Raw genomic sequence first — 22,328 nt, 5'->3', positions numbered from 1 at the left:
GGCAAGTAATTAGATCTACTTTACCTCTGGGGTCACCAGACCAGTTATTTCTGCTCCCCCAGTCAAATCTCTCCCCTGAATGAAACTTGTGTTTTAACTTGTATTCATCAGCTAACACCCCGGTGTCCGTTACATTTTTAACCTTATGTTCATTCAGGTACGTTGCAACGCGTTCTGGAAGGATCTTTGAATTGTTCAAGAAGGAACAGTTCCCTCAAATCATTAAGATTTACTTCTTCGGAAGCCGTGACCCGTCGATTAAATGTCATCGTCAGCTCCCGAACAAGTTCCACATAGGTCTGTCCTTCTGACTTCCTTAGCTTCCTGAACTGCTGACGGTAGGCCTCAAGCACCAACTCATAAGCTTTTAGCACTGCAGTCTTTACCCTTAAGTAATCTTCACTGTCAGCCATACTTAATGCAGAAAATGCTTCTTGAGCCCTACCAGTTAACACACACTGTAATAGCAATGTTTTCTCCGAATCAGACCACTGTCGTCTTTGGCTAAGTCGCTCAAAAAGACCAAAAAAAGAATCTACAGTCTTCTCGAATTTCGGTAACAACCTCAAGTTATAAGCTACATAAAAAGGTGCTGGGGACACCCCAGAAGAAAGCTTACCCTCTTGGATGAGGTCCAACTTGTAACGCTCTTGTTGCAATTCAGCTTCCCGCACCACTGTAGTTAACCTTAAACGCTCCATCTCAGTTTCCTGTTCACAAGCTCTAGCCCGGTCCTCACGAGCACTTGCTCGTTCCTTACGTTCACTGTCTTGTTGGTACTGTCATTTCACCAAAGTCAAACAAAGAAAAACCTGCACTTCTCTGCCGCTCTGGATTTATAGCTGCCTTCTCAGCCAACTCATCCTCGGAACCATCATCGACAGCCACTGCTGGCAGAACTTCTTGCAGTACCAACTGGGTCTGTAACGTAGTCACTAATGCCCCTTTCACACCAACGCGTTTTCAGCTCCGGCTCGGAGCTGGAGCCTGAAAAGTACCGTTTTTTCTTGTTCACACCGCAGAGGCACCGCCTCTTAGCTCCGGAATCCGGTTCACTTCCAGCTCCAAAAAATTGTCGGTCTAGAGGCAAGAGCTTCGGAGCTAAGAGGCGTCGCTTACGTCTCTCTTACGTCGAGGCGGGGGCAGGGGCAGATTCGTCGTTGAAGTAGATGCTGAAGACCACAAAGAAGTCTTGCATTTCACATGTGATGTTTGTAAAGTTCCAAGTAAAGTCGTCCCTTGTAAAGTCGTCCGATGCCTTCCATTTCGTTTCGTAAGAGGATAACCAAAGCGAAGAGCGCTTCAATACAATCGGCCATTGTTGTTGTTGTCGATGTGAGGGATATCCGCGCGGTTTGGATTTTATGAAGCAGGCAAGTAAACGGTGACGTCATGACGCAGCAGCGGCAGCTCTGGGCGGTGTGAACAGAGCGGGAGCAGAAAAGGGAAACCGGAGCTGAACCAGAAAAGCTCCCGCTCGGAGCTAGAAAGGGAAAAGCGCTGGTGTGAAAGCTGCATATGTTGTCTTTACGACCCTGCTTTGGAACGTCTACCTCAAAATGCTCTGCAATTTTTAACAGTTGGTCTTTAGTACATTTTTCCAGCAGTTCCACACTGGGACACTTAACAAAATCCGTCAATGTAGCCATTACATTATACAAACTCCCTTGAACCTGGTGCACCACTTAAAGGATTTTATTTCATTAATTTTTTTTAATCCCCTAGCCAACTGCCTACCCAATACTAACTATCTTGTCTCACCCTAGTCTTCATGCATGCCACGAAAGGTGTTTTAATCACTTACCCAATGACCCGGTAAAGCCCCAGCAAAGCTGTTACTCACCAAGACAGCCACAAACGTGTACCCATGACAAAAAAATGTCGAATCATGTTTATGCACAAAAATAACAAACAAAAATAACAAACCAACAAGCTCCTCTGAAGGAGATGTTGCTTATGCCTATCAGGAAAGGTAATTCCAATAGCTTTGATTCCATCACTGACCTGTCTGCAATCTGTCTTTTGCTTTGTGTGCACACTGGTTGATATACATGTATGTCATACTTCAATTCAGTGATGCACATTAGAGAGGAATCCATGGTGCTAAAGTATCAGGACTTCCCTGATGGCTGCATTGCGGCTTAGTAACACGGATGTCAAGTTTTATCCTGTACTTAATTGCTGTAGGGACCCGATTATCCATAACGCTGAGTTCTATCTGGTGCTTTAACATGATTAGCAGTAGGTCTAAACTGCTGAAGACGTCCGGTAATTGGTAAATAAAGTTTGATGGTAATTCCAAGCTCAAGTTTGGCCAGTTGTGTTTCAATCATACTTTGGACCTGTTGCTATGGTGATTTATCTGGTCATTTTAACGTGGCTAGAAGTGGAAAACTTCACATGTTCGAGTCTGGTGATTCATGAAGTTAAAGGATTACAAATCTTTTTTTTTATGGATTGAAAGATTGTCCCGCACAGTTAAAGAGGATTTATGTGACCTTTCCTGGATTTCACTTCTGATAGATGAATCACTTGTGACTTAAGAAGAAGATGTTTCAGTGATTGTAAACACTGGTCAATATTCTTATAACCATCAATATAAAATAACATAAATTAAAAAGCACCAAAGTCGTGAGGTCTTTAAACTACATAAATGTAAACTTGTGCATTTCATAAGCTGGTGATCCTCCATTGCATCAGAGTCTTCAACATGCTACTAAGTAGCACTCATAATTCCAGTGGATATAATTCTTTTTTTAGGACTTTAGCTGGTAAACCCCCATCCAAATCCTCTAACTCTCAGCCTCACCGAGATTTAATGAATCTAAATTGTGCTGACACTTAACTCTAAAAGTTTCCATTCAAAAAGCAACCTGCAACATTAGTGGTAACTGAACTGGAGCCTCAATGCTTCATTTTGTTGAAACAAAAATAAATGTTGTTTAAAGTCAGTAAAAATAAGTTATGGACATTAAAAAAAGCTATACATAAATTCCTGTATAATGAAACTACATTTGCTTGTTATTTATGTTCAGATGGAAACATATCTTCTCCAAGATAACGTTTGTTTTTGGCGTATAACAAACACCTTTATAATCAAAGTCTGTTGCAGTCTGCTCATGTGGGAAGTCAAAGTATGAATGTCAAGTGAGTGAGGGGGGAAATCTAACACAGGATCTTCCAAAAGGAAGCTGCTGTTCCTGTCTCGGGTTAGACCTAGAGCCAATGTTGACTTTTTTAAATGTATGTCTGTACCTAAAATAACTGTACAAATGTTATTTATTCAAGCTTAACCATTACATTGATCCTAACCCTAACTAAGTAGTTTTGTGGGGTTTTTGTTTTGTGGGGTTTTTGTTTTGCTTTGTTTCCTTTTAGGTTATTAACCGTGTGTTTACAAGTGAAAATATGTTTCCCTCAAAACATAACTGGGAATGCAGGTCGTATCAGCTGTAGCTGAAATATAATTATTAATTACCTTATGAGATAACTAGATTTGGTCAACTGATAGAAACAAGGAACATAATTTGTATTGTTGTACCCATATCAAAGTCTATATTGGCTTTGGGTTAATCATTGCTACTACTATCATAAAGGTAAAATACTGGCACAATACTAACTTGCTAATCGGATCTCCTTCAAACAGTATGCACTTTTAGTTGTTTTCTGTTTTCGCTGTTTAATCACAGACAACAGAAAAAATAATAAGCAGTTACAATTATAAGCCATGTCCTGAGAAAAACAAAAGGATTTGCAAACTATTTCAAAATGTCATTGTATGCTTGAACATGGATTTGGTTGTTTGAGCTGGGTTGGGAACCTTTGCTATTGTATAACTATGATACTGGATATAAAACTCAACTTGACCTGACATTTTGACAAGACACTAACATGTTTTAAGTTACTACTCCTGATGTAGTTTGATAGCTGAGTCAGTGCTGAGATAACTTATTTGACCTTTTTAGTATTTCACCAAATGTACTAATAAGCTCTTTTTGTCATATTGCCAAAAACTAGCAAATCTAAAACTACTTTCTTTGCTTATACCTTAAACTATGATTTATGAGCACTTTATTAAGCAATAACGTCTCGCATAATTGGTGTAGTGTATATATAGTGCAGTATTCACGGGGGATCTGGACCAGAAGACAGGACTATGAATCATAAGCACATAAGTGATAGCACTTTGAAAACCATCTTTGTTCTCAGTTCAACACAGTATTTTCTGGCTCAGGTTATTAGCCTTTTGTTTTCTCCAATTTTCTACCACATCTTCAACTGACTTGAACTGTTCTCTTCGTTCACCAATTTCAGTGTATTCATTTGTCTTCCACTCACACCTCGGAGAACAGTTCTAATGGTTGTAGATAGAGTAAATCTTGTTAATGCAGGTTAATTAAACACATCCTCAATAAGCATTAATCCAGATTATACTCTTACCCTTTCAGGCTCTCTACGTGCTCTCTCTTTTCAGCATCTTTTGAATGCTGATTTCAGCCATCAGTGGCATGGTTAGAGTACTTATTACAGCCATTAGTGGTGACTGGTGACATCCAGAACATGCCATGGCAAGATGCAATTAATGCCCCCCTGTCCTCTTTTGTGAGATGTAAGGCACAAAGTCTTTGAGCAGGTCTCCCTTGAAAAAGAGATCAATGATCTCAATGGGATTCATCTGTATAAATAAAGGTTTGAAATGAAATGAAAGTGGACAAAAGGCAAGAAGAAATCATTTGTAAATAATTTGTTTAAACTTGAAGAAGAAAAGCAGTTCAATTGAGTTTGTTGGAGTGGCCGCAAGGTAGCAAGTGAATTGCAGCCACTCAAATCAAATTGAGCCAATTTTACAAAACAGTCACAGAAGCGTCTCAGTGGATCTCTGCCAGACAGTAATAACAGGTTTTAGCTGTAGTGTATTTTTGAGGAACAAAAGTTAGAAGGGAGTGGAAAAACACAGCACTCTCATTCCTCTCTCATTTCCGTCTCACTGAGTTCATACATGTCGTGAAAACATGATTTGTCTGCTTTGAACATAGCAAACCAACGTTGGCGTTATAACAGAAGGTGTGGCATTTGGGACTTTCCTTTAAGATGAGGTTCGCTTTGTGAAAAAGTTAATAATTTTCTAGATTTAGGGTGGGATCAAATACTCAGAGGTTGTTTTTTACTATGTTTACCTGCACTAGGGACATGCCTATCAGAGTGAAATATTCTGTATGCTCCTAAAGTCATAGATCTATTTTATTTTTATTTTATTCGTAATGTTTCAATCTCTGAAGAAAAGAGAGCTTCATCTGGCTTCCTGTTTCCCATATTTTTTAAGGTATATGGTCAACATTGAAGCAAGATGAAAATGTAGAATACTGAAAGCTAAAATGATGCATCTTTTAAGTAGGAGCAAGGAAAAAGCATCCTATCCACACTAAACACTAACTCAGCCTTAGTAGCCACCGTCTTCATGTCGAAGTGTGCTTGTGAATGTTTAAGGCACCTTATATAGCAAGCTCTGCTACCATTGTATGAGATCTGTATGTGTGTGAATGGGTGAAGGCTTCATTTTGAGTGGTCACTTAGAGCAAAAAAGAGCTATATAAATGCAATTCATTTATCATTTATATAGTCTATGCATGCTATCGATTTGATAGCAAAAGAGACATCACATTAAAGAAAATGTGCGGAGAAACATGCATGTGCATGTGACTGATTATCAAAGGCAAAGATAATGAATTTAACATGCACCAAAGCAAGTCATTTTGTTCGGCTATAGAGTCTTTATAAAGCAAAGTCATCCACATTTAATCTGTCTTCAAAGATTTGTTTATATGCCCTAAACAATTTACAACGATTTAGGTTTTTTTCAAGAAGTTATATGTAGTTCCAAAGATAGTTTGTCAAGCTACCTGATTTGTAATGACACTAACACACAGTTCCATAATATACGCAAAATGCTAAAGAAGAATATCAATTGATTGGAAACAAGTTCAAACTGTTACCAAAGCTTGGTTCAATAATTGTCCCACTATAGTACAAACTGTGCCCATCTTGCACTTCCCACAGCAATGAAGAGAAGCCATTTTAGTTCTTTACTTGACAATCCAGCACAATCTGTGTACATTCTCATGTACATATTCATTTCAACCAACATATGTGAGATCATTAGCAAACGTTTGAAGATGCTGTATTCTGAAAACTTTTAAGCTGCAGGAGGAAAAACACCTGGGACTGTCACGGTGACAGACACATCCTTACACCGACATACGCAGACACACATATGCTGACAGTGACAATCATTTAAAACTAACACTTAAACCTAAGATCAGCTTCTCAAAGTAGAGAATATTATCCCCTAACTTTATGATAACTCACAGATGGATTGAGATGTCTGTAATTCTAGTTTACATAGGAGACTTAACTCCAGACTGCTTTACACTAATAACCTTGCACACCATGATATAACTCCCTCTCTGCCTGTGCCCTCTGTTGGAGCCCTAAAACTTGAAGGACATGTTCCTCACACAGACAATCATTCATCACATTTATGAGCTGATCTGGAAGCTTTGCTGTGCTCATAACCACACCACCCGACCAAATGTCCACCAATAAAGTCTGCAATCACTGAGTTGAGGTCCACTGGAAGGATTGTTGCAGGATACAACACGAGTACACAGAAACAGGATGAGCTGGGTTTGAGGGAAGTATTTTAATAAAGAGTACAAGTATTGTACACGATTTTAGGATCCTGTGAAGATAAGAAATCTGATACAGAGGATGCACTGTTGTATAATCCAACACCAATAATTTATTAGGAAGAGTAAGAAAGATGTTTGGCGTCTGTCAGCGTTTTATCTGGCACAGACCCTGGCATCTTTGCTGTCTTTCATCCCAAACGCTAGTTTAAAAGCAAAAGGGTATGAGGTAGTGATTTATGTTGTTATGCTTTCTTTTTTTTTATAATTGATGACTCACTTCATGGAACCTCTAACAAAACAAAATTGTGAAAACCTTTGTCTAGCAACAATGTTTTACATCAATGTCGATTATATTAACTAACCGTTTCAGTGTTATTACGAAGAATGTCTTTAATCGAGGACAATCCTTGTATTAAATTAGAAGAATTTATTAAACAGAAAGATAATTTCAAACAAAATATATGATGTAAATATAATAGAATGGATAGATTCTGGTCCAGGCTAATGTCATCAGCTGAAGTTTGTCTGAGTCTTGCACATAAGGTATGAATAATAAAATGGTGATCAAATTGTATAACTGAGGATAGGCTATTTATGTTGATATAATATTATTTAATTCCTTACAATTAGCAGTAATTAAGGCAGCTTGCCTTATCTTTCTTACAGTGCAGACGCTTTTCTGCTTGCTCTTGCCTCTGCTTACTTTTTATGCTGATTTTCCTATTCTTATTCTCTGAAAACTTCGAGCAGCGGCTCCTGGACATTAACTTATCACTGGGACAGTTCATCTTCGTAAATAGACGGAGGGTTTCAGCCATATTTCAACATTTTTACGACGACGTCAGTCTTACAATAGCGTGGCCTAGCAACAGCTAAAGCCTGGTAGGCTACTGCTATTTAGCTTAAGCTAGTTGGTAGCAAAATGCCTCCGTTCTCTACAGATGACTTCCAGAAACTTATACAGAAGATGGCTGTGTTGGAAATGAAAATGCAACGGTTGGAAGTTAACGTGGAAGTGAATGGACTATGTCGTGGGAATGACACGACTTTACCAGTGTTGCAAAGTAATGGAGAAGGGTATGCTAACTCACAGCTAGTTAGAAGCTACAAGGATTCCAAGGAACAGGAGGGCTGTGTACCGGGTAATAATCTACAAGTGATAGTCCTCCCTGGAACTCTCTGGGTGCAAAGCCTAAGAGTAAATCACTTCCATGGGATTTGGGAGGACGGATAACAGGCAGAGCCCAGAGCTCCGAAATCTGTGATGCGACCGGCTGGCCTGCATTGTTATCACCCAGGAAGAGCGCCTCTTCAACCCCTATTCATACTAGGAAACAGCAGTGGACAGCTGCTAAAGGGAGAATTACAAACAATCCTCCTAAACCACCAAGTGTGCCAATCCAGAACAGATACGCTCCGCTGACCGAGAACCGGAGATCTGATGACCTGGATAACCTGTCCTCTTCACGCAGCAGGGTAAGGACCAATAGCTACTCTAAAAGTAAAAGGCTAGAGGGAAAGCTAACGACTGGGCCTGAAACTCTGATTGTGGGTGACTCTGCTGTAAGAGATGTAAAAGGTCTGTGTAATAAGAACAACACCAAAGTACTCTGTTTTCCCAAGGATGTGGTCTCTGACTTGGCTGAGAAGATCCTGCATATTGGGGCTGAACATCTGACTGTGAAGAATGTGGTACTACACATTGGAACAAATGATGTTGTGAAACAACAGTCAGAAGTGCTGAAAGAAGACTTTAAATGTTTGTTGGAAACTGCCAGCTCTCTAAATGCAGAGGTGTTCATCAGTGGCCCTCTACCGCCAGTCAGAAGAGGAGTGGAGAGATTCAGCAGATTGTTTGCACTGAACACCTGGCTTTCAACGGCCTGTACTGACCATTCTGTTCATTTTATTGACAATTTTAACTTTTTCTGGGATCGCAGACATCTTTTCAAGGCAAATGGAGTTTGCCTGAACAAGTCAGGAGTGAAATTGTTTATCTCTAACATATTCAACTGCCTGCGTCATCAATCTGTTCCCTCTGCCAAGGACAAGCGGCAAGAGGAATCAAAACACGAGAAAGACACAACACATCACGCAGAAAACCCTGAAGAATTATCACTGCACCCGCCTGAGGAATGTTCTGATTATGGGAGACATATGAGACACATGGAGGAATCTCCACTGCCTCCCCTCCCTGTCAACGCCTTTGAGGATACTCCGTTCACCCTTTCACCCTCGCCCACCCTCCTGGAGATCGATGAACACACAAAGGAGATACAGAGGGTTGGCACCGATTCCTTCCTGGAGTTCAAAGACCAAACGAAGGCGATACGCAGGGCTGGCACCATGTCTTTTACCCGCGCTCCTCAACGACGCCCACCAAAATCACCGCGGAGACGCGCACCATCTCCCCCGTCCTCATCACCGCGCCTACGTCAACCACCTCCCCCCCCCTGACAGCATGTCCTCTACCCCCGCACCATCTAGCCCGTCTCCATCACCGTGCCTACGTCGACCACCTCCCCTCCCTTCGAGGGGGCTTCTGCAGTCTCCGAAGCCTGATAAGGATGTGTGTGTACAAAACACAACAAACTCTTACTGATATGTGATGGGTCCAGGCTCAAGGGCGTATGGCACTCTCAACTCTTTCCAGGACATGTCGGGGCCCTGCCTGCCAGTAGCTTTGCCGATATCTGTGTTGATAGGTAATAGATTAAGAGCGGTGAATCATAGAAACAGGAAGCGCTCAAACGTTTGTGTGAGTGTATCTAATTTAGCAGTGATTCCATGTCAGCCACAGCTTGTTACAAAAAACATGACTGATAGTGTGTTTAACAAACTTAAACTAGCTTTATTAAATGTCAGGTCTTTGGCAGGAAAAACATTTTTAATCAATGATTTAATCACTGAGCACAATCTCGATTTTATGTTTTTAACAGAAACTTGGATTGAACAAAATAACAGTGCAGCTGTTCTTATCGAATCAACCCCTCCCAACTTCAGTTTTATGAGTCAGGAAAGAATGCATAAGAAAGGGGGTGGAGTTGCTATTCTGTTCAATGATTCCCTTCAATGCAGGAAGACATCGTATGGAAACTTTGATTCTTTTGAATATGTGGCCCTTCGGCTGAAATGCTCCTCTCGAGCTCTGTTCCTAAATATCTATAGACCACCCAAATACTGTGCAAGCTTTTTTGATGACTTTACTGAACTGCTGTCTATAGTGTGTATTGACTTTGACCGTCTAGTCATTGTTGGTGATTTTAACATCCATGTTGACAACCCCCAGGACAGAGGGGCTAAAGAACTGTTTTGTGTTCTTGATAGCTATGGACTGACTCAGCATGTGACGGAGCCCACGCACAATAAGGGGCACACTCTGGACTTAATTATCTCAAAGGGTCTGAATATCTCTAAGGTTGTGGTGACTGATGTTGCACTCTCTGACCATTCCTGTGTTTTCTTTGAGAGCTCTATTTCTGTTCACAAAAATGTTCAAAAAGAGGTAACCACAAAGCGATGTTTAACTGAAAATACTAGGGAAATGTTTACTCAGAATTTCTCTTCCACACTTGCCCCTGCCAACATCTCAGTAAATGAGCTAGTAGATCATTTTAATTCAAAAATTAAAAATGTTATAGATGCCATTGCTCCAACTAAGGTAAAGGAAGTGTCTGACAAGAAAATATCTCCATGGAGAAAGGCCATGACCGTGAAAACAGAAAAAAGAGAATGTCGAAAAGCTGAACGCAGGTGGCGAAAAACAAATCTCCAGGTTCACTTTGAAATCTATAAAGAGAGACTTGGCCTTTATAATTTGGAATTGAAAAACGCACGACAATCGTTCTTCTCTGACATCATTACCAAAAACAAAAACAACGCACGTGCCTTGTTTTGCTACCGTCGACAGACTAACTAACCCCCCAGTGTCAGTAGCCTCTGAATTTCTATCCACCAGGGCGTGCAATGATTTTGCCTCCTTTTTCACTGACAAAATTCAGAAAATCAGACAAGCAGTCAGTGCCTCTGCATCAGGAACAGCAAATGTGTTGTCCCTATCTCCACTTAACATCAATTCAGACATCATGACACAATTCCATCAGATTAATGATAAAAACCTAGAGGACATTATTCAACTTCTGAAATCCTCCTCTTGCTGCCTTGATATTATTCCAACAGGATTTTTCAAAGATGTTTTGCCTTGCATGGCCTCAGATCTACTTCATATAGTAAACAAATCTCTTCACTCAGGTATTTTTCCACAGGCCCTGAAAACTGCAGTCATTAAACCGCTCTTAAAAAAGAATAATCTAGATGCTTCAGTAATGAACAATTACAGGCCCATATCAAACCTCCCATTTCTAGGTAAAATCATTGAAAAAGTTGTTTTTCAACAGTTGAGTAATTTCTTGCATTTAAATAACTGTTTCGATGTGTTCCAGTCAGGCTTTCGTCCAAACCACAGCACTGAGACTGCTCTTGTAAAGGTCTTTAATGACATCCACTTAAACACAGACAGTGGCAGAACTTCAGTGTTAGTATTATTAGATCTCAGTGCTGCGTTTGACACTGTTGACCACAGCATATTACTAGACCGACTGGAAAACTGGGTGGGACTTTCGGAAACAGTTCTGAATTGGTTTGAATCCTACTTAAAGGACAGAAACAACTTTGTTTCTATAGGTAAATACACATCTGAGTTGACAAATATGACATGTGGGGTTCCTCAAGGCTCCATCTTGGGGCCTCTTCTCTTTAACATCTACATGCTACCACTGGCTCAGATAATGAAGAACAACAAAATAAGTTACCATAGCTATGCAGATGACACACAAATTTACGTAACAATTTCACCAGGAGACTATGCTCCAATTCAAACACTGAGTAAGTGCATTGAACAAATCAATGACTGGATGTGTCAGAACTTTCTCCAATTAAACAAAGATAAAACTGAGGTAATGGTTTTTGGAGCCAAGGCAGAACGTATAAAAGTTAGCGCTGAGCTTCAGTGTGCAATGTTCAAAACAACAGATAAGCCAGAAATCTAGGTGTAGTCATGGACTCTGACCTGAGTTTCAACAGTCACATTAAAACAGTTACTAAATCAGCCTACTATCACCTAAAGAATATATCTAGGATTAAAAGACTAATGTCACAGCAGGATTTGGAAAAACTTGTCCATGCTTTTATCTTCAGTAGACTCGACTACTGCAATGGTGTCTTCACAGGTCTCACTAAAAAATCTATTAGGAAGCTGCAGCTAATTCAGAACGCTGCTGCTCGAGTCCTCACTAACACTAAGAAAGTGGATCACATCACTCCAGTTCTGAAGTCTTTACACTGGCTTCCTGTGTGTCAAAGAATAGATTTCAAAATACTGCTGCTGGTTTATAAAGCACTGAATGGTTTAGGCCCAAAATACATTTCTGACCTCCTGCTAAATTATGAACCATCCAGATCTCTCAGGTCTTCAGGGACTGGTCAGCTTTCTGTCCCCAGAGTCAGAACTAAACATGGTAAAGCAGCGTTCAGTTATTATGCTCCAAATATCTGGAACAAACTCCCAGAAACCTGCAGGTCCGCTACAACTCTGACTACTTTTAAATCCAGGCTGAAGACTTTTCTTTTTGTCGCTGCTTTTAATTGAACTATTCATATCTTAGACTGCACTGTAACTTTTATCCATGTACTTTTTTCTTTTAATGTTTAATTGCACTGTAACTTTTATCCATGTATTTTTTCTTTTAATGTTTATTTTATTAGCTTTTCTTTTTAATGACTGATTTTAAATGCCATTTTCTTAATCTCTTTCATTTTTTGTAAAGCACTTTGAATTGCCTTGTGTTGAAAAGTGCTATATAAATAAACTTGCCTTGCCTTGCCTTGCCTTACAAATGGAAAAAAGACGAGGTCGTATCATGATTGATTCATTATGCTCTCACAAATGACCTTTCAATGAAAAAAACAGCTAGTGCTGACAACTGACGGACCAAAAAGAAATGTAGAGTAGGCAGGAAAGGTTAATTGGTGATTGTTGGTCAGCTCTATAGTTCTCTGCTTTTGACACTCCACTTTAACGAGCAATTCATCAACATTATAACATGTATCAGCGGGAAAATCCACAAAGCCCATCAGATCAATGAAAACTGTCTTGGCATTTTTAAACCATGAATGCAGATAATTGGTTCACTATTTAGGATCAGATGATTTTAAAGGTCAGTCCTTTTAACATGTCTGAAAGGCTTCAATAACACTGTTGGAAATGGCCAGTCATTATATTGATTTACATAAAGCTGCACTACACTGAACTAGAATTACCCTTATGTGGTCAGTGAAAGCTGCAGCTACATGTGAACATTGAGACATTAAGGAGAATTGTGCTTTGCCATCTGTGGCCCTATGATACATCAATCTCACTGTGATCTACAGCCTTTTAGAGGCTCCAAAAAATGCAATTGAATCATCTTGATTGTAGAGCAGCTGCCTGCTGCAGCTGGCAGGAAGAGGACGTTGAGGGAGTTAAGACTAGAGAGAAAACCATCATGATGATACTGACAATTGTACACAACAAAGCTGTTTGTGAAAAGTTTCCTAAAGGCTTTTTGGGCTGCAGAGGGGGTTGATCTAAGTTAAGGACAAAAATCTTTAAGAAATATTTTTAAATTAAATAATCTGGGGTGTGAAATATTAGTATTATTATTATTATTATTATTATTAAGAGGTAGGTGTGTGTACCTGCTCGTGGGTTTAGGGCTACATTAATAATCTCGGACTAATCCAAAGGCTATTGAGTTGAATTGTGGGTAATGTGGGTGACATATTTTGACAAGGAAGAAACTAAACTGTTTCTGGTTTTTGACAGTTTTGAGTCAAGTTAGATTCAATACTTTATTGCCATATCAACATAGCTGATAACCAATTTAGCATTGTACTTGTAACTTGTATAACTAAGCTAAGTATTTATTTAAGGTTATAGAAATATTGCAATTATGGAAAGCAATAACACTATTGTTAATGTAAAACAAATAAAATATATGATTTAGGTTTGGGAAATACCTTACATGCACATCCATCAACACACCTTCTGCATCCTTACTTTCTGCCCTCCTTGCATCAAGGACACAACCAACATGAACATAACTCCTGTCGATACTAAACTGGAGAACCACTTTCAACAGAAAGACTTCACATCATTGTCTGTAACAGGACAGGGTCTTCAAATTGTGTAAAGTGAACATAGTTAGACCAAAACACATCACACTGTTGTATTATGTTCTAATATTTACCATTAAAATAACATTACTGCTTTAGCATCACTGCTTGCTTTGAACTGGCAGAAATATGCAACCCATCCATTTTAAATGTAAAATATGGGACACTAAGGTAAAATCCCTCCATCAAAATGACTATTAATCTCAGATGTTAAATAATGTCTATCCCCGCAAATAACTAAACTCAAATATGAAATGTAATCCATCAGGTTAACAAGAGGTTGCATTGGCAATTATTCAGTTCCACCCTCGAAAAATATCATAACATGACAGGATGTATGACCTCCTCCTTCACTACGTATGTGTTGACATAATGTTGTTTTGACACATTTGATATCATAAGCCTTTGAAAGGTACCACAGTGCAGTTATTAACCCTGTCCGGAACGTCACTATCCCTGCATGTGATTCATGGATTCAGCAAATTCAGGCTGTTGCTCTTGACCAGCTCAACATTATTTTGTCCTGCATAATCAGATTTATCCGAGTCATAATTCTCTCTAATCTCTACAGAAATGAACATCTCAGGGATCCTTGTTATCTTTTGTTTGGACTTCAAATGGGTGAAATACAATGTTTGGACACCACACACATCCCATGCCTCCTGTAAGCCCGGTGGTGTTGTCAGCAGCTTTGATGCAGGACACATTTATGTTTAACAGAGTTTATCACTGAGGAACCAGCTCCGAGGAGATCAGAGGCATGTTTTTGCAGAATCAGAAGCTGATCTGGCTCACAGCATACAGGGTAGCTGGCCTACCTTCTTAGAGAATGTAGAGCCGTGCTCAAACTTGACGCCAATGATTGCTAACGCAGAGGATAAGCCTCTTCTGTTTGCTTGCACTTTGCAGTAGCTGATGTGTTATTGCAGCATTACTGGGCCCAAACATATCCTTCATTTTGGCTCAAATCCCAGATGAGATTCTAGCAAGGTGTTTTATGATAGGAAGATTAAATGTGGTTCAAACTGCCTCAGTGAAAAATTAGACCCCCTATGTGATTAACACTTAGACAACCACTTCACACCGAAGGGCTTATAGACTTCTTTCACTGCCAGAAAAAGTGGATATATTTGCCTCGATTATAAAAAGCAAATGTTTATGGTGATTACAGTGGAGGCGCACAAAGGTCTCTATGCATTTCATCCCTCATTCCTGTCTGAAAGAGCAATTATTCTTCATTTAATTATAAGACTGTACAGATGTCCAAGGGCTTATAATGCTTCTCTTTTCATAACGCTTCAGTGCCTCGACTTGAATTTGACAATGTGAGTCTGTTTCTCTGATGCAACATTATCACAGACAAAGTAATATGTTAAAAGAGAAGGATCCATACAGTAACATCAATCTGAATTCAATATAGGGCCTCTGTAAGGGCCATCTAACAGGCATGGTTAGGTAACTGTAATAATTGGCCAGAGTGCATTGTCAAAACTTTGACAAATTGTATCAGAAGGATTTAACATGTTAGAAAAAATATGTGTGTGAGATGCGGTTTTCATAAGGATGATGTAAACATGAACAATCATGTTGCAGGTAAAGCAAGTTTTGGATTAAATATAATCTTGATCTGATAATGACGGTACATGATGAAAGGTCCGGGTATTACCAAAGTTTACAAAATGGCCTCCAATTAGCATGGTAGTCCATTCGATAGTAGTTGAGACAAAAACAATTCCTGAACTTTACAACACGGCTTCAATACAAAAAAACACCTTTACAACACTGAAACAACAACAGTGCAAAAGACATGTAATACTCCATATGCTGACGGCAATAGCGTCATTCCCTGCTCCTAACATTGGCATACAAAAAATAAATAAGTTCTGCTGTTCAGTCCAGAGCAGATGTCTCAAACTCAAGGCCAAATCCGGCCCGTGACTTCATTTTATGTGGCAAGAGCTTGCAAAGAATATAATACGTTTATTATACGGTTACATGCCACTTTACAGAAGCAGGTTGCCCATAAACTACATGTCCCACAATGCATCTCGTTTTGTGACATGCGCACTGAAGAGACTTGCAATTATTTGCCCTGGACTTCTGCTTTTCAGATGTAGTTAATTACGAAGTTATTATCCTATCCGATAATAATCCAATTCAGAGGCAATAATGTAATATAATACTTTATTTTATATATATATATATTATATATTTATATAGTTACAACCGGCCCTTTGAGTGCAACCTTTATGCGAATGTGGCCTGCGATGTAATTGAGTTTTGACACCCCTGGTCCAGAGGCATCTACACATACGCATGTGTAAAGATCTTCACAATGGAGGGGAAGAAATACATTTCCTTCAACCTTGTGTTGTTAAGGCTGATTGACTGAATTGTTGTGTTAACCAGCGGGGTGCCATCCCTCTTCATGCTCCCTCAAATTGTCCCCCAGTATTAGATTTTCAGCAGCCCTTTCAATTGTTCTGGTTCCAGTTACACCCTATGATGGTTACACCTCTTTTTACCAAAACAAAACGGTCAAAAAGGTGTTCTTGGCTTCCTGAAAAAGATACTGTATGGTCTTAAGCAGGCCAGCTGGATATTGGATTGCAAATGGGGATCATCCAAAGTGAAAGTGTTCTTCCTCTCAAGTGTATATTGAATCACAAGGGTGCTCTACCCGCTGCTTATATTGTTTTATTCTGAACACACAATGATTGCATATTTGTCCTTCCTGGGGGAGGGATCCTTTCTCTTTTAGTTCATTTTGAGGTGTACAACCTACAGTTTCTAAGGGAGGCACTCACATGCATGCAAATAAAATAAAAGGGAAGCTTGGATTACAACACACACAGCGGGAGTGTGACTTCACCTCTCTGCTCAGGATGCCATTGCTCCTCTAAATCTTTATATAGCTAATTTTCGTTTGGTGCTATAGTATTATTGCTCTGATATTTTTTTAATGAAAGCTGTAAATCCCTATTTTTTTATAATGAGCATTCACTCCAGAGAGGGATAGTACTCATACAGTAGCTGCTACTTTGTGGCTATGGTTTCTCCTATATGGTAATTACTCTCAATGCTAGAAGGGGGGAGACAAGTGCTCCCCTGGCAGATTAAAGGCAAATAGGACATTGGGCTATATAAACAAAATTGACTTGACTATAATTATCTAACGTGTCTTATGGTTGTTTTCACCTTCCATATGGCTGCTTCTTCCAATCATCTCTGACTATACGTAAAGGAATGGCCTCTCGTATTAATGGACCGTTTCTATTAGCCTTCTAGCCTCCCTGGGCACTCACCCACTGTGATTTAGTGGAGCTGTGATCCATGAATGTCAGTCAGGCAGTTGAGGAGTATTGCAAGTGATTCATGCTTTTGTTTACAGGGTGCTAGGGACCCTAATCTAGCAGTGATGAGAGCAAAGAGGGTGTGTCTACTGTGAACATACTTGGTGAGGACCCTGCATGCATGCTGATTTCTGATTAATAATTATGTGCGTGAGGAAGTGAAAGACATGATTAGAGGGAGGGGAAGCAGGAAGTATCTATGTGTATGTTTTGACTTTTGCAACGGTGGGAATTCACAGGGGAGAGGATCATCCCAGATGGGTCCGGGGTGTATTTATATTCAACAGAAGAGCTGATACACAAGCCATGCTCTGCGTGTTAAGACAGGAAGTTGCTGAAGTTGGGGAGTAAACCCCAAATGGGACCTTCTGTATTTGCATTCAACTGTTGTATGCATTTTCATAGTAAATGTACCTGTGACAAATAGAGTTCTTGAATATTTTCAGCCTTCAACCTTACTTTAATAAGCCTACCATACATCAGTGAAAGCACCTCATAAAGCTATGATTCTTAATATCGTCCAACAAAAGGATTGCTTCTAACAGAGTGCCGGTCAGATCATTAGCCTCCACTGATGTTCCTTTTAAAGGCATTATCCTTTATAAATGATAGCCCTGTCCATTAGTGATAGTGCATCAAATGAGTTGTTTGACTCCTGATGAAAAGGGCCTTGCTTTCACACCTCTATGACTTGGGATCCTTCCCCTGGTGGGAGAAAGCGCTAAGCCTTAGGAAGTGTCATCCATTATCTTTCCATCAAAGGTCACCAACCCGTAAAAACACAAGGGCAAACATCAATACTTTGAGCATTGAAAGTGTTAGGTATTGTTAGGTACACACACACACACACACACACACACACACACACACACACACACACACACACACACACACACACACACATGTATGCATTTCCAGCTACCATTGTTCCAGGAAACTTATTGTGGCAAGGGAGTGTAGTGGTTTCCAGTCGTAACTGTCACATCAAAGAAGGGAGCCTCACATCCTACATTGGACGGGAATTATTTTCACCAAATGCCAGAAGTGTATGCACTCTTTATATTAACACTTATTTTAAACATCAAAGCATGCCTTAAAATGACTTTTTTACATTTTTCTCTGACAGCCGCAGTCTGAGCCCAGTTTGCCCTGAATGTAGCTCTATTCGAGATGATTGAAATCAATACGAGTAGAGAAGAGGGATGGCCAAAGGCTGCCTGTCAAATCATCCACCTTAAATCACTAAGATAATGGCTGCAGGGCTGTCTAAGGAAATGCCAGAAAGGCATCAAATCAGACAAAGAAACATTATATCAGTGTATATCAGTGAACAAAGACAGGAAAGATCATTAGGTAATAGGTCACTGACACTTATACCTTTTCCTTTGGGCAACACCTATGTTGTTTAAGTACAGTATGTGGCACCGCAGATAAATAACTGACGAACGGTAAGTTTAAAAGGTACATGTGTGTGGTGAAAATAGTGGCGCATTTAGCAGCTATGGATATTCTTTCTGGGAAGCTGCTACAAAAAACTGAAAAAAAAGTAAAGTCTTTGAGTTTCATGAAAAGCGCTATAAAAGTCCCATGTATTATTATTATTATTATTATTATTATTAACAGCCTTATTTGTTATGTGGCTAGTAACTAAAATAGTTTTCTCAGGAAATTCCCCATATTAACTAAAGTAGTTATACATTAATAATGTAAATCTTGCATTCACATATTGTTTTAGCTTAACCTAAATGTCCAAACAATCAGCTTTTTTTATTATTTGATCGTGCGGAACATGTAGAGTGTAAAGTTAATTTAAAAATTACTTGAAAAAGGTGGATCTCAGAGCACACATTTAAATTATGTGACTTTGTATATATTTTATCAGCAATCTACTGGTACATGATTATTTTCCTAAAAAGATATAATCATACGAATAATTATTAAACGTAATTATTAAACGTAACCAATGGTGTTATACTCCCTTTCCAGTCTCACCATGTCTGCACACATTTCCTCTGGAACAAAGCTTGAATGAGGAACAATGTTGTTGACATTTCAGAGGAGGGAGAGGAGGAAGGATAATAAGAAAGTGCATGGCTAATATCATATTCCAAGTTTACAGAAGTGCTTCCTGTTTTCACAATAAAACAATTTCTTAAGGGAAATTATTATTTCCTAAGAAACTTGTCATTCTGCCAGAGAGAGCTTCCACCAGCTTCCTTTCCTAAAACTATTGTTGATTACTCTTTGGAGGACATAGGACCATGCTTGGAAGAAGTACAACTTTAAAATTACATTTATAGCTGGAAAGTGTGCGATGCTGAGGCAGTCAATTTAGGACGAGTCTGCCATATTACGCTGGTGTCAAGGGAGTAGCTTCATTGCAATGTTGCCAAAAACAAACTCATCAGAAGTGTCACTTTAATCCAGTTAAGAAAGTCCTCTCATAAGGCTTCAGGGCTTGATAACAGTTAGCCAGCACAAGTCACGAGGAAAGCTTGTCTCCCATTGTTGAAAGACTTCTCCTGTATTTCGTTCAGGCTAGAGATGTCCCGATCCGATCACGTGATCGGGGATCGGAGCCAATCACGTAATTTTCAAAAGATCGGAATCGAGATTTATTTTTTTATTTTTTTTTATTAATAATTTGTATTTAATGTTACAAAACAAAAATGACCATGTTCACGTCTTAAAGTCATCCTGAGGCCTTAGTTTTGGTTTAAAATTACACAACATCATGTATGTGTTGCTTCTTTTGGGCTTGTTTTCATAGACCTGGTTGCTTATTTCTCTCAAATCTGGCAACAGAGTGGGCGCAGTGTCTAATAGTAGCAGTAAGCCAACGAGAGGCTACGTTCAGCTGGTGACTCGGGACAGAGAAAATGTCAGGAGTTTGGAAGTATTATAAAATTGAAAGCGAAGGCAGTGTAACAGCCAGATGCAATGTTTGCAAGGCGGAGGTTCCGCGTGGTGGAAAGAACAGAGCTACGTTCAACACGACCAATCTAATACGCCACCTGAGAAACAAACAACACGACAAGTACACTAGGGCTGTACCCGAATATCCGAATATTCGTTCGTTGGACTCAGAGTACTATTCGGGTTTCAATTTCGTTATTCGGATATTCGTTTTGTTTGTTTTTTCCCCGGTTTTTTTTCAAATTGAATTTATTGAAATCTCCAATATAAACGTAAGAGCTTGTTCGGGGGTGCTAACACTTAACCATAAACGTTATCGTTTACTTTCTCCGCCTTTATATGTAGATATTACTTTTCTCCGTCACGTTGTTTCCAAAGCAACAACAACTTCCTGTCAACAGCGCTACCTCTCCTTCAAAATAAAAGCATGTCCATAAATAGGAAGCCAAGCCAAATTACACTTAAGACATACAACTGCAACGAAAGTAACACACACAATGCGATATCCGTTTCAATTTCAAAGAACACAAATTGGGTTACATTAACAAATAACTATAAAACAACAATACTGTTGAATAACAAAATGAATGCCGTGAATACACCGAAATACACGTGTTTCGCTGCTGATTACTATTGAATTGTGTTACTTCAGTAAGATGGAAAAATAATGCTTTGTTTATTCATGTTATGTTAAGCTGCTGTTGTTCATTGCATTAATACTAGACTAGTTAGTCTTAAGGCTAGAATTCTGCACTAAGCCACATTTTTATTTTATTTTATTATTTGTGACTGAATGTGAACTTGTGAAGCTAGTCAAGCTACCTCTTTCCAGTAGAGTTATTTTTGTTTTGTTACTGCACTATCTGCACTCAATTTGTTTACATGGTTATTTTGTGGTGGACCACTGATAAGCTTTATTTTGTTTTGATCCAATGCTGCTGTGAAAAAAAGAAGCTATATCCATGTTGGATAGAATGGGTAGTTGGGTAGTGTCATTTAAATTAAAAAAATAACCTTCATAACCTTACAACTTCAATGCTTTTTTCCTTTTTTCTCTCTTAATGCATTGCATAAAGATCGGATCGGGAAAAATCGGTATCGGCAGATTGTCAAAATCAAATGATCGGAATCAGATCGGGAGCAAAAAAAGGTGATCGGGACCTCCCAGGCTAAACAAGCTGCTGTTGCTGTCAGCTCACACACCACACACACACACACACACACACAACACACACACACACACACACACACACACACACACACACACCCACACACACACACACACACACACACACACACACACACACACACACACACACACACACACACACACACACACACACAAACAAACATTAAAGGAATAAAAGGAACTGTTACAGCCTGCTAATTACAAAAAGCAGTTTTCCTCTTACCTCTTGCCTTTTCGCCCTGACGTTTGTTGAATGATGACTAATTTGTAATGCCTTATCTCTCCTGCACTGTTTGTTATCTCACTCCCACGATCACTGCTGCATCGCACTTACATCTGCAACATCAATGATGCAGACTGCTGAGTTACTTCCTTATGTAAAAACTATTGTCTCTGTATAATCTTGACTTCCTGTCTTAAGTGCTGTTTAGTGATACATTCTCTGGTGTCAAGCACAGTGCTCTTCCTTCCTTAGTCTACAGCTAAAGAATGTCTGTAGCTTGCTGTTTCCTCTTGTTCAGCCGTATCCTTTTGTACTCAGCAAGCGTGTTCCTACATATGTTATGTCCTGTGAATGAAAGTGAAATGGAAGCTGTTTTGAGAATGTTTAAGCTTTGGTATTTAAAGTGGAACTATCATGCTATATTTGAAACATGTATTGTAGGGTATACCTATATAAAGTATATAAATATATAAAAAAATTCAAAATAACAAACAGATCCTGCATTTTAGCCATGCCTCATTTCACTCTATTTGCTCTTTCCAGCCCTGTTTTTGTTTTTGCAGGGGGCTGATTCTGTGAGCTGCAACTGACCACGCCCCCCTGCAGGAGAGCGGAGTTGGCAGTTACTTTGGCATTAGGGCAGGGATATCTAGATACTTTCCAAGGTTTGACATAATGAATTGTGCTACTTTTAAAGCAAGCAACGATGTTTTCAAATCTGTAATCAAAAAGCTCCTCAAAAACAC

At 39.4% G+C, this 22,328-nt stretch overlaps 1 protein-coding gene across 2 annotated transcripts in view; it reads right to left on the bottom strand.

The window, feature by feature from the left end:
• Positions 1 to 21,706, bottom strand: part of LOC117538020 — a 35,611-nt gene extending 13,905 nt beyond the window's left edge. The window contains exon 1 of one of the 2 annotated variants that reach the window (XM_034203514.1): positions 21,583 to 21,706. The gene's annotated coding sequence lies outside the window, so the exon portion shown is untranslated. The remainder of the gene's footprint in view (positions 1 to 21,582) is intronic. The other variant, XM_034203515.1, reaches the window with a different exon arrangement.
• Positions 21,707 to 22,328: the final 622 nt, after the last annotated feature.

This window comes from Gymnodraco acuticeps, unplaced genomic scaffold (assembly GCF_902827175.1).
Source record: "Gymnodraco acuticeps unplaced genomic scaffold, fGymAcu1.1, whole genome shotgun sequence".
Lineage (NCBI taxonomy): Eukaryota > Metazoa > Chordata > Actinopteri > Perciformes > Bathydraconidae > Gymnodraco > Gymnodraco acuticeps.
Note: the sequence above shows the minus strand (reverse complement) of the source record. Positions and strands in the feature narration are given on the sequence as shown.